The 16,252-nt window shown below is 31.0% G+C and overlaps 1 long non-coding RNA gene across 4 annotated transcripts; it reads left to right on the top strand.

Moving 5' to 3' along the window:
• Positions 1-5,590: 5,590 nt before the first annotated feature.
• LOC117687579 (uncharacterized) lies at positions 5,591-15,767 on the top strand. Of its 4 annotated transcripts, XR_010707585.1 has the most exons (11): positions 5,591-5,617; positions 5,743-6,026; positions 6,479-6,625; positions 6,917-7,004; positions 7,222-7,286; positions 7,372-7,635; positions 7,740-7,868; positions 8,367-8,515; positions 14,420-14,555; positions 14,752-14,897; positions 15,551-15,764. It is a non-coding gene; the product is annotated as an uncharacterized lncRNA (long non-coding RNA). The 4 variants fall into 4 exon arrangements; XR_010707583.1 differs by having other exon boundaries at positions 5,743-6,586; positions 15,551-15,767; XR_010707582.1 differs by having other exon boundaries at positions 5,743-6,625; positions 15,551-15,767.
• Positions 15,768-16,252: the final 485 nt, after the last annotated feature.

The raw sequence follows: 16,252 nt of genomic DNA, 5'->3' as shown, positions 1-16,252 counted from the left end.
CGCGGACTATATACCACTGAGGAATGTCTTTACAACAATTATGTTATTCGAAAACTAAAAGTATCACACGCAAGGGTATAGCGTAATTTATTTTGAAAATCAGAATCTTAAAAGTACAACTAGTAGAAAATATTTGAACAATGATAGGACAAACTTTACGAATAAACCATGCCTTTGTATATCTGGCATCTGTTATATTATCTTAATTTTTTTTTTTTTGATTTTTCGACGACTTTTCAAATAAAATATTGATGCATAATTAGAAAAAAAACAAAATGATAAAACAAGCTAATAGAACCAAAAAAAAAAAATAATCCCTTTTTCGACATTTATAAAAGTCATTCTTTTTGTTCCTTTTTTACTTAAAAAATGAAAAGGTAGGACTATGTAAATGTAAAAAAAAAATATTTTCTAAAATGTTCAGAATTTATAACATAAAAAAAAAACTAACATAATAATTCGTTGCAACAATCTGTTACATGTTTGCATCAAGACAACTGTCAAAAGAAATTTTTCATTATTTAATGAGTGTTTTAACACGCATTTAACATTTATCAGAAATATAACTTGCTTATTTCAACAAAATGAAAGTAGAATGATCACCCAGTATCACTACACCGCCTGGCCGGATCACGGTACACCCGATCCACTTTGTCTTTTATCATTCCAAGGCCATCTTAAAAGAACAAAACCGTCAAGGAATTTAGGCCCAATTCTAGTTCATTGCAGGTATTTCCCTTCTACGTCACTTTATGTATTACTGATTTGCTTTTGTTTTGTCCATTATTAAAAAAAGAAGGGGGGGGGGGTAAGATAGCACAAATGTCAATTCGATTAAGTCGTAAAAAATCAATTTTTAACTTATTATTGTCTCAATTGAATCCATTTAAATATATTATAATACAAATTTGCAAAAACGCAATTTATAACTATATTCAGTTTTGATATATTAAACAAATGATACGAAAAAAATATATCATAACATTTTGGTGGTATCAAACCCATAACATAAAAACCCTATTCATATAAGGTTTGTTTATGTCATGTGCTTTAACCACAGAGCCATTTCAGACACAAGAAAGTATGCTATTTAAATATTATGTGGGACTTTGGCCACGATTTTATGGACTTGTTTTATTTTTTCAAAACGTTCAATTGTTGGAATATAAAATGATATTTCTAATGTATAGTAGGTCATCTTTCCACGTTTTTGTTGATTAAAATCGGTTTGTTTTTCATTAGACTTATTTAGACTATGAGAAAAGTATTGAGCACAGACCCGCTATTTAAAAGAAAATGCCTTAAAGTTCTAAGAAATGACACTATTTGCAGGTTTTGATACGTACATGTATACATACGACTGTTTGAGTCAACATATTCCCAGTATTGAATATATTTATAGGTTACAAATCAATTATATGTTAATATTAGTTTTAAATGATTTTTAAAAACAAATATGAGATTTAGTGATATTTTCATTTTTCAGTAGCTTGCGCGGCCGTGCATGGGCATTTTAAACGCCTTATCCACCCATCTTCCTTGAGTTAATTTCATCAATATAATGAGTATGATTGAAATCTTTAAAGTCACTTAGACACGACTATCATATCTCCTTTCTCGCGATTGATTAAAAAGACAACTTAAACAACTAATACACAAGTTACAAATGGTAACTAAAAAAAGATAGAAAACTAAGGTAGTAAGTGCAACCATAAACACGTAGAATACATATTATATCTACTGTATGTATTGCCGGTATATTCGAATTCAGTGATATAGGCATTAAAATATAGCTGTCTAATAAGTTTGTATTATTCTTTTTTGTGGGTTTTTAAATTAAGGACATGTAGTGATTAATGAGGCCAAACACCTGACTATGACAATGTAACGGATTTTACCTAGTCTTTAAACCGGGCATTAATTAAATTTCTGAAAATCCCGGTATTTAAAAATATTAATAGTTTCAATATCAAAATGTTTGAAACCAGAATATAAGGACGGAAACCAAATGACTTTATATTATTTCACATGGCATAACGTCTAGGGTTATACAATCAACACGGAAAGTGTTTTACAATTGTTAAAATCTGGATATTAGGAAGTAATTATACAAAATAATTTTAAAACAAGACATATAGGGAACACGAAACGTTAATTTCCTTAACTTAGTGGAAAAGGACTAATAAACTAACAAAAGGCCCATGGGCCTCATCGGTCACCTGATTAACTAGAGTGTGGCTTTTGCAATGTATATTCAGGCATATTATAATTTCAGGTCTAATGAAACATTTTCAATATATCGGTATTGTGTAATCAAATAAACTTTCTAAAAAAATGTTTCAAAAATTGTAGCATTTTATACAGTGACATATTTTGACAAACCTAAAATAAAAATATTTTAAATCGGTCGAGATTACTCCACCCTTCTCGAGGATATTAAAGAAACAAAGGGACAATTTAGCGATTTTTATATAGAAAACTGTAATAATAAAATAGCTATTTTAAATTACACAAGAAACACATATCAGCGCATTATCAGGTGATAGCAATACACATCTTACGCATATTTCTTAACAGAGAATGATATAAAACAACGCTATCCTGCACTTTTTAGAAAACAATAAAAAAAATATCAAGTGAAAGCTAAACCTGTTAGTTTTATCAAAACTGCTGGTAGAATCATATAATCACCGTGATTATATTGTTAATCATCCGGTCTAAAAAAAAAATGAACTAACTTTAAAACAGTTTGCAGGGAAAACGATATGTTTCATCAAATGAACACAAAACACAGAATTCTAACAGTACTCTTCATGTTAAGCATTGTCAAAATATCAAAATCGTGTTAAGTATGAGGTTCTATATTTACAGTTTAGTGTTGTTATTGTCCATTTTCTATATCGTAAAAAAGAGGCCCAGGGGCCACGTCGCTCACCTGAGAAATAGGCATGGTAAAATCAACTTAATGGAGTCGTACAAATGTACTACAAAATATCTGGACAATGTGGTGAAATACATATAGATTAATACATGACAAAGGAGAAGATTTTTACGTAATAAATGCATTCCCACTTTACAACTATTATAGCCCCACCCTAGCTATAGAACCCCTGACCCTGTGGCTATGACTTTCACAATTTAGGCAGAGAGCTAAATGCTTGTTACAATTATGCAAAGTTTGACTGCTTGATGTTCAGGAGTAAAAAATGAAGATTTCTTAAATATTGCATTAATTTAGATGGATTTAGCCCCACTTCTAAAGCCAAAGGGGGTCAGCGGCCATGAATTTTACAATGTTAATTTTCTTTAACTGTAGAAGTTATATGCAAAATGTAATTGAAATTAGTTTAGTGGTTTGAAGGGAAAAGCTAAAAATGTTCAAAAGTTAAAGAACGAGGAACAACGTACAATGAATGACGACGAAAAACCCCCTAGATAGCAATAGGTCACCTGAGTGGCTAGGTGACCTTAAACCTGTATATAAACGAGGACACATTAACATGACAGTAGGTCATGTATGCTGGTGCCTCAAGCCAATAGCGGTATAAGCGTTTGTCAGCTTACCAAAGATTATCAAATGGAGCTTTTAGGATTGAATTTCAAGAAGTTATTTTCTTTATTTTTTTCTTATTGATAACACTGTAGGAAAATGTTTACGTATTTATCTGTTTTTCTGAGAAGTTAATTAATTAATACAATATTAGTAACATCGATGAAAAAATATAAAAATGAAAACAAAAAATGCGAGTTTGACCTTGTTCAGAACAATGGTAAACCTTCATAATCATAAGTAAAATTCGACAATAGAAAACACATTGGTTAAAAATTATTCTTTAATTACTTTTATGACTACTAATCTTGCATTATTTTCTTGTATCATCATGGAGCTTGCATTTAACAAAGAGGTAGCCTTTGGTGATTAAAATGTGTATTAAAGCAAAATGTCTCCTAAGTTCTGCAAATTTCAATACAGATAGGAAAATATGAAAAATATATGTAATTTAATTTTCGACCTTTTTACGACACCATGCTGATGAAATGTGTGTAATATAAATAACATGAATAGATAATGAGATGTTTAGATTTTACATGTAATAGAAGATCTTAAATCTAGTAATGAAGTTTTTATGTTTTTCTTTCCAGTGCTGGAATTGGAAGAACGGGAACCTTCATAGCAATCGATGCCCTGTACGAAGAAGGTCAAAAGACTGGCAAAGTTTACATTGCAGATTACGTGACAAAAATGAGGGAAAAAAGAATGAATATGGTCCAAACCTATGTAAATAATTATATGCAAGATATTTTAATACAACATTTAACTCGGTCATTTACGCATTTAAAAGAATCTTTCAGGAATAACAACATTGAAACACATAATGTACTTTTTGAGACAAGAAATCTGTGAAAGCTACACATATATAACATCATTTGCACCAATTATTTAATGTAATACGAAAACCATTATTTGCTTCCAGGAACAATACAAGACAATATTTCTGACTTTATATGAAATGTTTAAAGAGCCAACTGCCTGTCATAATACAGGAAATAGCATTCAAAATCTCCAGACCATTAAGAATACAATTAGGTCGATGTATTGTGAGTCAGAAGGAGGTTCAAGGTCAGTATTTATCATTGGCACACTTGAATCATTTTTTTTTAAATCCAGCATCCGTTAGTGTAATTTGTCGTTTACTTACATTTATTTTTATCATGTTTGATAAATGTGCCTTCCTTAATTGATTAAAACACATTTTGACATTGGGTAGTAATTTATTTTTTTAAATTAATGTCCAGATTCGTTATAAATTGGATATTGTTCAAATTGGGTTGGAACTTCTCCTGAACTAATACAGAACGCATTTGTTTGATACAGAATATCTCGAATATCTAGGATATAAAATACGTTCAGAATAACCGAATTGATTGTCCCTCTCACCAAACAAATGACAGAATAAAAATATATATTTAAATAAAAAAAGAACATAAATATCAAATCCATTGACAGAGACTTTTTCCTGTATGGTCATCCCTGTTTTAAGAGGAAAACTGTTTATCATATAATAATTTGATAACAATATTACAAAATTAGTTTTTATACCTAAATATACATTATATTCAAGTGTCATTCAAATTGCAAATCATTGCGCATAATATTATCAGTACATACAAAACCCACGTACATAACATTTTACAGTTCCGGATTAAAAACAGTGACAAAATGTGCATGCATTGTATATCATTACGCTTATTCTATATGTCATGTTTTAGAGATGCTTCATCCCGTTTGGCTTCACTACACAAAGAACACGGTTACAAAATGATGTCAGAAGAAGGAGTTACACAATCGTTGATTTGCCCTCAAAATCAGAAAATGTTAATAGATTCCTAGTTTGTGAAATTTGTTTTTATGACTTTTATTTCTTATCTGTACATGTTTTAATATTTATTATATATGTTTCTTATTGTTATGAATCTCTTTATGATCTTTTTATGTTTTTTTTTATGATCTCTACGTTCTGGATAGTTTATTTATTATACCTTTTTTATCAGATGCAGAATAAGAAAAGGACAAATAGAACAGATAGAAAAAGAAAAGTCAGCATTTGTGAAAATGGTGACGCAACAGATTGCACGAACTACTGTTGGTGTTCGATTAATTAATTTAGTTTCTAAATGTTTTTCTTTACTGATGGATTAAACTAATCACGATAAGTAATATTTTGGTTTAATATTTTGTAGTCGCATATAACACAGAACAAGCTGATTTATGCATTTATCAGAATGTAGAAGAAAACAAAACCAACGGGGTTAAAGTTTGTAGTAACACTTCAACTCAAGAAGTCAGAAAATCAAAATTTGATATCGACAACATGGATTTTGATGGAAACATTCGAAAGAAAATTATGTATTGGGATATATGCTGGAGAGCCAAAACAAATCCGGGTGTTAATATTAACAACTTCGAAAAGATAATTGGTGAAAACTCGAAAAATGAAGACGATGGTTTTAAAAAGGAATATGAGGTATGTTTTTACGCAAACGTTAATAACTGTTGATATTTTTTTTTTCATAATGGGTTATGAATTTACTCATTTTCAGTTTCTGTTCGATGTATTCACCAAATAAACTATCACTGTGCAACGGCAAAATATTTCCTACTTAGGGAGGCTACTTAGCTGATAAACCAGACCAATTTACAATAAACAAATTACATGCATGACACTTTATTATCTTCACGTAAATCAGAAAAATATAGTCTTGAAAAGTTTTGTTTGTATCGTACATGTACCATTTTTAACAAGAAAAAAAAAACCTGTCAATGTGACAGCAAACCGAGTTTTCTTTTGTGGGAACAGTATCCATGATCTCTTTGTTAACCCATAATCGATGAACAATGCCTATCCGGAGAGATATGGTACTCTATATTCAATATTAATATTGACAAAAATAACTGGTTTTTTTAATTAATTACCAGAAATCAAAATCCTAGCAAAAAGCATACCTCTGATATATATACAATTAATCTGCAAAACAGCAACTTCCTATCTTGAAAACTGAAGGAGGAGTTATCCGTACAATAGGGGTACCCTATATGCAGCATTTTGATCATTTTTTCTTTCCTGTATGCATAATTTTCACATGACTTTATTTTAGCTTATAAATATATTTGCTAGTTAACTTCAAATGGATAAGAATAAGTTGCAGAAAATAATGCTTTTATAGTTTCATTAAAGGTTATACCTCTGCTTAATTGGTACATATATGCAATAAAAATATCTAAATCATCTAAATGTATCTTTTGAATATCTAAATTAGTGAACAAACAGTTAACTTGTAACTTTGATAGTGATAATACTATTTTTAAACCCCAAAAAAAGAAAGAAGAAAAATATTTATTTAATTTGTTTTACAGTCATTGCCGTACGGAGAAAGATATCAATGTAAGACTGGGATACTTCCTGAAAATGTCCAAAAGAACAGATTCAAAACAACCTACACATGTATGTATCTAATAAGGTCATATTAAAATTTCAAATTTCAAGAAATGACACGGCATGTTTTCATAGTGATCATTAATATGATATATTTTTAAGAACATATCCTCTTTTGTTACGGAGCCGTAATACATTACGGTATTATTGTATATGAAATCGGTGTGCTTCCAATTTACACTGCTAATGATTGGTGTTTTTTTTCATAAACAAATGCTAATTGTAGATGACCACTCGAGAGTAATTTTAACTAACAGACAACAAGACTATATCAACGCTAATTACGTTGACGTAAGTATTACATTATTCAAAACAAATGCTTAAGTGGCTGATACATCGAGAAACTACAAGTTATCTTATATTTTATATTTCTAAGGGAACGGAAAAAACGGATGTCTACATTACAGCACAAGGTATAAAAATAATAGTTCTTACACGAAAATCAACGAAACTAAGTAGCATTGGTCAAATTATTTGATATCACAAATTATTCATTATTTGACTAAGCAATGAATTTTGCATATTTAATGTTTTGCGAAAAGGACCTAAGAAAAACACGCTGGAAGACTTTTGGTTCATGATATGGCAAGAAAACATAGAGCAGATAGTTATGTTAACTAACCTCAAGGAAAAAGCAAGGGTGAATAATGTCTCTTTTTCGTCAATGAATTTGAATCAAATCGAATATGTGTAATAATAAATCCTGCTAGTATATATAATAATAAAAACATTGTATAATTTTAGACAAAATGTGTCCAGTATTGGCCAGACCTAGAAATGGAGATGAGTTGTGACTTTCTCGGACTATATACCACTGAGGAATGTCTTTACGACAATTATGTTATTCGAAAACTAAAAGTATCACACGCAAGGGTATAGCGTAATTTATTTTGAAAATCAAAATCTTAAAAGTACAACTACTAGAAAATATTTGAACAATGATAGGACAAACTTTACGAATAAACCATGCCTTTGTATATCTAGCAGCTGTTATCTAAATTATTTTTCTTTTAATTTTTCGACGACTTTCCAAATAAAATATTGATGCATAATTAGAAAAAAAAACAAAATGATAGAACGAGCTAATAGAACAAAAAAAAATAGAAATCCTTTTTTCGACATTTATAAAAGTCATTCTTTTTGTTCGTTTTTTACTTACAAAATGAAAAGGTAGGACTAGGTACATGTAAAAAAAAATATTTTCTAAAATGTTCAGAATTTATAACATAAAAAAAATTAACATTATAATTTCGTTGCAAAAATCAGTTACATGTCTGCAATAAGACAACTGTCAAAAGAAATGTTTCAATTTTTAATGAGTGTATTAACACGCATTTAACATTTATCAGAAATATAACTTGCTTATTTCAGTAAAATGAAAGTAGAATGATCACCCAGTATCACTACACCGCCTGGCCGGATCACGGTACACCGGATCCGCTTTGTCTTTTATCATTCCACGGCCATCTTAAAAGAACAAAAACGTCAAGGAATTTAGGCCCAATTCTAGTTCATTGCAGGTATTTCCCTTCTACGTCACTTTATGTATTACTGATTTGCTTTCGTTTTGTCCATTTTTAAATAGAAGAGGGGGAGGGGGGTAAGATCGCACAAATGCCTATTCGATTAAGTCGTAAAAAATCAATTTTTAACTTATTATTTTCTCAATTGAATCCATTTAAATATATTATAATACAAATTTGCAAAAGCGCAATTTATAACTATATTCAGTTTTAAATATATTAAACAAATGATACGAAAAAAATATATCATAACATTTTGGTGGTACCAAACCCATAACATAAAAACCCTATACATATAAGGTTTGTTTATGTCATGTGCTCTAACCACAGAGCCATTTCAGACACAAGAAAGTAGGCTGTTCAAATATTATGTGTGACTTTGTCCACGATTTTATGGACTTGTTTTATTTTTTCAAAACGTTCAATTGTTGGAATATAAAATGATATTTTTAATGTATAGTGGGTCATCTTTCCACGTTTTTGTTGATTATAATCGGTTTGTTTTCCATTAGACTTATTTAGACTATGAGAAAAGTATTGAGCACAGACCCGCTATTTAAAGGGAAATACCTTGAAGTTCTAAGAAATGACACAATTTGCAGGTTTTGTTACGTACATGTATACGTATATGTCACTTAGACACGACTATCATATCTTCTCTCTCGCGATTGATTAAAGTGACAACTTAAACAACTAATACACAAGTTACAAATGGTAAATAAAAAAAAGATAGAAAACTAAGGTAGTCAGTGGAACCATGAACACGAAGAATACATATTATATCTACTGTATGTATTGCCGGCATATTCGAATAGTTCAGTGTTATAGGCATTAAAATATGGCTGTCTAGTAGTTTTGTATTATTCTTTTTTGTGGGTTTTTAAATTAAGGACATGTAGTGATTAATAAGGCCAAACACCTGACTATGACAATGTAACGGATTTTACCTAGTCTTTAAAACGGGCATTAATTAAATTTCTGAAAATCCCGGTATTTAAAAATATTAATAGTTTCAATATCAAAATGTTTGAAACCAGAATGTAAGGACGGAAACCAAATGGCTATATATTATTTCACATGTCATAACGTCCAGGGTTATACAATCATCACGGAAAGTGTTTTACAATTGTTCAAATCTGGATATTAGGAAGTAATTATACAAAATAATTTCAAAATAACTAGACATATAGGGAACACAAAACGTTAATTTCCTTAACTCGGTGGAAAAGGACTAATAAACTAACAAAAGGCCCATGGGCCTCATCGGTCACCTGATTAACTAGAGTGTGGCTTTTGCAATGTATATTCAGGCATATTATAATTTCAGGTCAAATGAAACATTTTCAATATTCCGGTATTGTGTATTCAAATAAACTTTCTAAAAAAATATTTCAAATATTGTAGCATTTCATACCATGACATATTTTAACAAACCGTAAATAAAAAAAATTAAAATCGGTCGAGATTACTCCACCCTTCTCGGGGAAATTAAAGAAGTAAAGGGGCAATTTAGCATCTTATTTTGACTTTTATATACAAAACCGTTATATCAAAAAAACTGCTCTGAATTACACAAGAAACACAAATCTGTGCATTATCAGGTGATTGCAGTACATATCTTACGCATATTTCTTAACAGAGAATGAGATAAAACAACGCTATCTTGCACTTTTTAGAAAACAATAAAATATCAAGTGAAAGCTAAACCTCTCAGTTTTATCAAAACTGCTGCTAGAATCATACAATCACCGTGATTATATTGTTAATCATCAGGTCTCAAAAAACCTAACTAACTTTTTAACAGTTTGCAGGGAAAACGATATGTTTCATCAAATGAACACAAAACACAGAATTCTAACAGTACTCTTCATGTTAAGCATTGTCAAAATATTAAAAGCGTGTTGAGTATGAGGTTCTATATAAACAGTTTAGTGTTGTTATTGTCCATTTTCTATATCGTAAATAAGAGGCCCACGGGCCACGTCGCTCACCCGAGAAATAGGCATGGTAAAATCAACTTAATGGAGTCGTACAAATGTACTACAAAATATCTGGACACTGGGTAAAATACATATCGATTAATACCTGACAAAGGAGAAGATTTTAACGTAATAAATGCATTCCCACTTTACAACTATTATAGCCCCACCCTAGCTGCAGAACCCCTGACCCTGTGGCTATGACTTTTCCGATTTAGGCAGAGAGCTGAATGCTTGTTACAATTATGCAAAGTTTGACTGCTTGATGTTCAGGAGTAAACAAGAGGCCCAGGGGCCACATCGCTCACCTGAGCAACAATTGCCTTAATTCTGATCAAATTAGCATTAGAGTATCAAAATATCTTGACAACTGAGTACAGTAGATCTTGCTAAAAAAATTGAAAAACTGCCAATTTTTATCAACCTCTTATTTTTTGGTAAATACCAAGCCCCTTTTGTTGTTGTACCTGTAAGAAGATTTGTCTCTATTCCTATATAACCCCCCCCCCCCATTTCATGGCCCCATTTTTCTCTAGGGAATCATGGTTTCATCAGACTTAAATCTGCATAACCTTTCACACTAAGTACTTAGTTTTGAACCGAACACTTTCCCAGAATAGTTTTAAAGATTTTCTCTTTATATTCCTATGTAAAAATTCAAACCGCCATCACGGTCCCGCCCTACCACTAGGGACTGTGATTTTGCAAACTTGAATTTACACTACCCGAGGATGCCTCTACACAAGTTTAAACCCTTTCTGGCCAAAATTCTTTAAAAAGAAGATTTTTAAAGATTTTCTCTATATATTCCTAAGTAAAAATTCATCCCCCATTGTGGCCTCACCCTACCCCTGGACTATTATTTAAACAAACTTGAATCTATATGATCTGGGGATGCTTCCACTCAAATTTGGGCTTTCCTGGCCTAATAATTTTGAGAAGAAGACTTTTAAAGATTTTCTCTATCTATAAAAATTCATCCCCATTGTGACCCCGCCCTACCCCCAGGGACCATGATTTGAACAAACTTGAATCTACACTTCCTAAGGATGGTTACATGCCAATTTGAGATTTTTGGCCAAATATTTTTGATGAGAAGAAGATTTTTAAAAGATTTTCTCAATATATTCCTATGTAAAACTTGATCTCCCAATTATGGCCCCACCCTACCCCCGGGGATCATGATTTGAACAAACTTGAATCTACACTACCGGAGGATGATTCCATTTCAATTTGAGCTTTTCTGGCCTAATAGTTTTTGAGAAGATTTTTAAAGATTTTCTCTATATATTCTTATGTAAAACATGATCCCCCCTATTTGGGCCCCACCCTACCCCCGGGGACCATGATTTGAACAAACTTGAATCTACACTATCTGAGGATGCTTCCACTCAAATTTGAGCTTTCCTGGCCTAATAGTTTTTGAGAAGACTTTGGCTCAGGTGAGCTAAAAAAGGTTAAGTTTACAATACAATAAGTTGTTAAAGTTGGTTTCTGGAAGAAGAGACTTTGAAAATTTTCTTAATAAATATTGAAATTTTTTTTAGTTTTTTAATCTTTAGTTTTTAAGATCTGTGTACAAACATAGAATCGTGAGCAAATCTCTGTATCTTGCTTATAATTCGAAGCTTAACACTCAAATATGGTTAGTAAATAGAAATTGTAAACAATTAAAACACAAGAAACATGCACTATAACAAATAAAGAACACAATTTATTTTTTCGAAATGAATCATATATATACATGTACATGTATATACCTACATATTTCCGACAGCGATATCAAACTCTATTTAAACTGAATAAACTCGAGAAAATGCCGAGCATCTCAACAAAACCTATTGCATTAATATACCATTACGCAAAATATAATGCCGAATTACCGATAAAATGAATTGTATTTCAGTACTTTTTTGATACATCAGATTTTGTTTAATTTGCACAGGTAAACAGTTAACTGTTTGATTTACCGAAGTCTCTGTTTGATTTGATACGTAAAAATCACGAAATACAGACGATAGTTCCCAGGTTACAAAGCATAAATAATGAAAACGAAACGAAAATCAGAACAAGCTAACACCAACGTCATGTGTGAAAACTGTCAACGCATTGAAATATTTAGCCTCAATTTACTTCACAAAATCGGCACCAATATATTTTGCATGTTTCAAAAATTTCCCTTCATTCGCGAACTGTTGCACAACAAGCAAATTCATCATAGTCAGATCGACCCTTTTTCGTATAATGTCATGGCTGCTTTAAACAAAGAACCTCGTTTTAGATGTATGGAATACGAGTCTTGGTAAAATGGGTACGCACACCCGGGCCGTGGCAAAATAAAAGCCGGGGCAGATCGGCAATCGTCAATTCCAAATACGCATTATTTTGCAGCAATATTTACAGCAAATATAAATATACTGGTCCATCAAATATCCTGAAATTTTAATGAGATTGGCAGATTAATAACTGCCAATCTTTGGTTTTGCCCAGGCCAAGTCTTGTCTACCCATTTTACCGGATGCCGAATCCGAAGCTATTTAACTGATTGAAACACGCCTTTCCGTTATTATTATTTTCGTAATAACTCAGATTTGAAACAGAATTAGACCTTAATTTTTGCAATTTATATTTTCCTTCCCGTAAGGATAATTTATGCTATACTACGTTGAATTGGAATCAGTAGTTCTTGAGAAGAAGATTTTTTAAAATGCACCCCCCTTTTTCTACAGTTTCAAGGTTTTCTCCGCTTTGAATACAGATCGGACTTTCATTTCTGCAATTTATATTCGCCCTCCCATAAGGATGCTTTGTGCCAAATTTGGTTGAAATTGGATAAGCGGTTTTAGAGAAGAAGTTCAAAATGTAAAAAGTTTACAGACGGACAGACAGACGGACAGACGGACGGACGGACGGACGGACGGACGGACGACGGACAAAAAGTGATCAGAATAGGTCACTTGAGCTTTCAGCTCAGGTGAGCTAAAAATGAAGATTTCTTAAATATTGCATTAATTTAGATGGATTTAGCCCCACTTCTAAAGCCAAAGGGGGTCAGCAGCCATGAATTTTACAATGTTAATTTTCTTTAACTGTAGAAGTTATATGCAAAATGTAATTGAAATTAGTTTAGTGGTTTGAAGGGAAAAGCTAAAAATGTTCAAAAGTTAAAGAACGAGTAACAACGTACAATGAATGAGGACGAAAAAACCCCTAGATAGCAATAGGTCACCTGAGTGGCTAGGTGACCTTAAACCTGTATATAAACGAGGACACATTAACATGACAGTAGGTCATGTATGCTGGTGCCTCAAGCCAATAGCGGTATAAGCGTTTGTCAGCTTACCAAAGATTATCAAATGGAGCTTTTAGGATTGAATTTCAAGAAGTTATTTTCTTTATTTTTTTCTTATTGATAACACTGTAGGAAAATGTTTACGTATTTATCTGTTTTTCTGAGAAGTTAATTAATTAATACAACATTAGTAACATCGATGAAAAAAATATAAAAATGAAAACAAAAAATGCGAGTTTGACCTTGTTCAGAACAATGGTAAACCTTTATAATCATAAGTAAAATTCGACAATAGAAAACACATTTTTAAAAATTATTCTTTAATTACTTTTATGACTACTAATCTTGCATTATTTTCTTGTATCGTCATGGAGCTTGCATTTAACAAAGAGGTAGCCTTTGGTGATTAAAATGTGTATTTAAGCAAAATGTCTCCTAAGTTCTACAAATTTCAATACAGATAGGAAAATATTAAGAATATATGTAATTTAATTTTCGACCTTTTTACGACACCATGCTGATGAAATGTGTGTAATATAAATAACATGAATAGATGCTGAGATGTTTAGATTTTACATGTAATAGAAGATCTTAAATCTAGTAATGATGTTATTATGTTTTTCTTTCCAGTGCTGGAATTGGAAGAACAGGAACCTTCATAGCAATCGATGCCCTGTGCGAAGAAGGTCAAAAGACTGGCAAAGTTTACATTGCAGATTACGTGACAAAAATGAGGGAAAAAAGAATGAATATGGTCCAAACCTATGTAAATAATTATATGCAAGATATTTTAATACAACATTTAACTCGGTCATTTACGCATTTAAAAGAATCTGTCAGGAATAACAACATTGAAACACATAATGTACTTTTTGAGACAAGAAATCTGTGAAAGCTACACATATATAACATCATTTGCACCAATTATTTAATGTAATACGAAAACCATTATTTGCTTCCAGGAACAATACAAGACAATATTTCTGACTTTATATGAAATGTTTAAAGAACCAACTGCCTGTCATAATACAGGAAATAGCATTCAAAATCTCCAGACCATTAAGAATACAATTAGGTCGATGTATTGTGAGTCAGAAGGAGGTTCAAGGTCAGTATTTATCATTGGCACACTTGAATCATTTTTTTTTTTTAAATCCAGCATCCGTTAGTGTAATTTGTCGTTTACTTACATTTATTTTTATCATGTTTGATAAATGTGCCTTCCTTAATTGATTAAAACACATTTTGACATTAGGTTGTAATTTATTTGTTTAAATTAATGTCCAGATTCGTTATAAATTTGATATTGTTCAAATTGGGTTGGAACTTCTCCTGAACTAATACAGAACGCATTTGTTTGATACAGAATATCTCGAATATCTAGGATATAAAATACGTTCAGAATAACCGAACTGATTGTCCCTCTCACCAAACAAATGACAGAATAAAAATATATATTTAAATAAAAAAAGAACATAAATATCAAATCCATTGACAGAGACTTTTTCCTGTATGGTCATCCCTGTTTTAAGAGGAAAACTGTTTATCATATAATAATTTGATAACAATATTACAAAATTAGTTTTTATACCTAAATATACATTATATTCAAGTGTCATTCAAATTGCAAATCATTGCGCATAATATTATCAGTACATACAAAACCCACTTACATAACATTTTACAGTTCCGGATTAAAAACAGTGACAAAATGTGCATGCATTGTATATCATTACGCTTATTCTATATGTCATGTTTTAGAGATGCTTCATCCCGTTTGGCTTCACTACACAAAGAACACGGTTACAAAATGATGTCAGAAGAAGGAGTTACACAATCGTTGATTTGCCCCCAAAATCAGAAAATGTTAATAGATTCCTAGTTTGTGAAATTTGTTTTTATGACTTTTATTTCTTATCTGTACATGTTTTAATATTTATTATATATGTTTCTTATTGTTATGAATCTCTTTAAAAAGTTTCAATAAACGTTACACAAGTATTTAAGTTTAATATATGCTGAGTCTATATTTGCCTCAATTATTAAACGTTTAAAACATCAGGTTTACTCATATGCATTTCTGTGTTTAAGAGTAGTTAATGAAAGATAAACTTTACGGTATAATTTCGTTGCACCATCTAGTGGTAAATGATGTAAGAAATGACGAATACTATACGAAACAAAATACACATTTTTCTTAAAGCTAATAAGATGAAAAATAACAAGCACAATTTAAAAAAAAAGAAGCCAAATGCCATAATTGGGGATTTAGTTTTAACAAAAGAATATGTATGGTTTGTTTTGTTTGAAAATAATACTTTATAAAATTTAAGACGCCCAATAAAAAAATATGTTTAGGAACCTTTTGACAAAAAGACATGGTTTAATGAGGAAATGAAACTGAACATTGCGTAAAAACCTAACATTAACTTGAAATAAACCGCATATATCAAATGCAATAAA

This window comes from Magallana gigas, chromosome 1, assembly GCF_963853765.1.
Source record: "Magallana gigas chromosome 1, xbMagGiga1.1, whole genome shotgun sequence".
In the NCBI taxonomy this organism is placed as follows: Eukaryota; Metazoa; Mollusca; class Bivalvia; order Ostreida; family Ostreidae; genus Magallana; species Magallana gigas.
The sequence above is the reverse complement of the archived record's forward strand: the minus strand, read 5'-3'. Positions and strand labels throughout refer to the sequence as shown.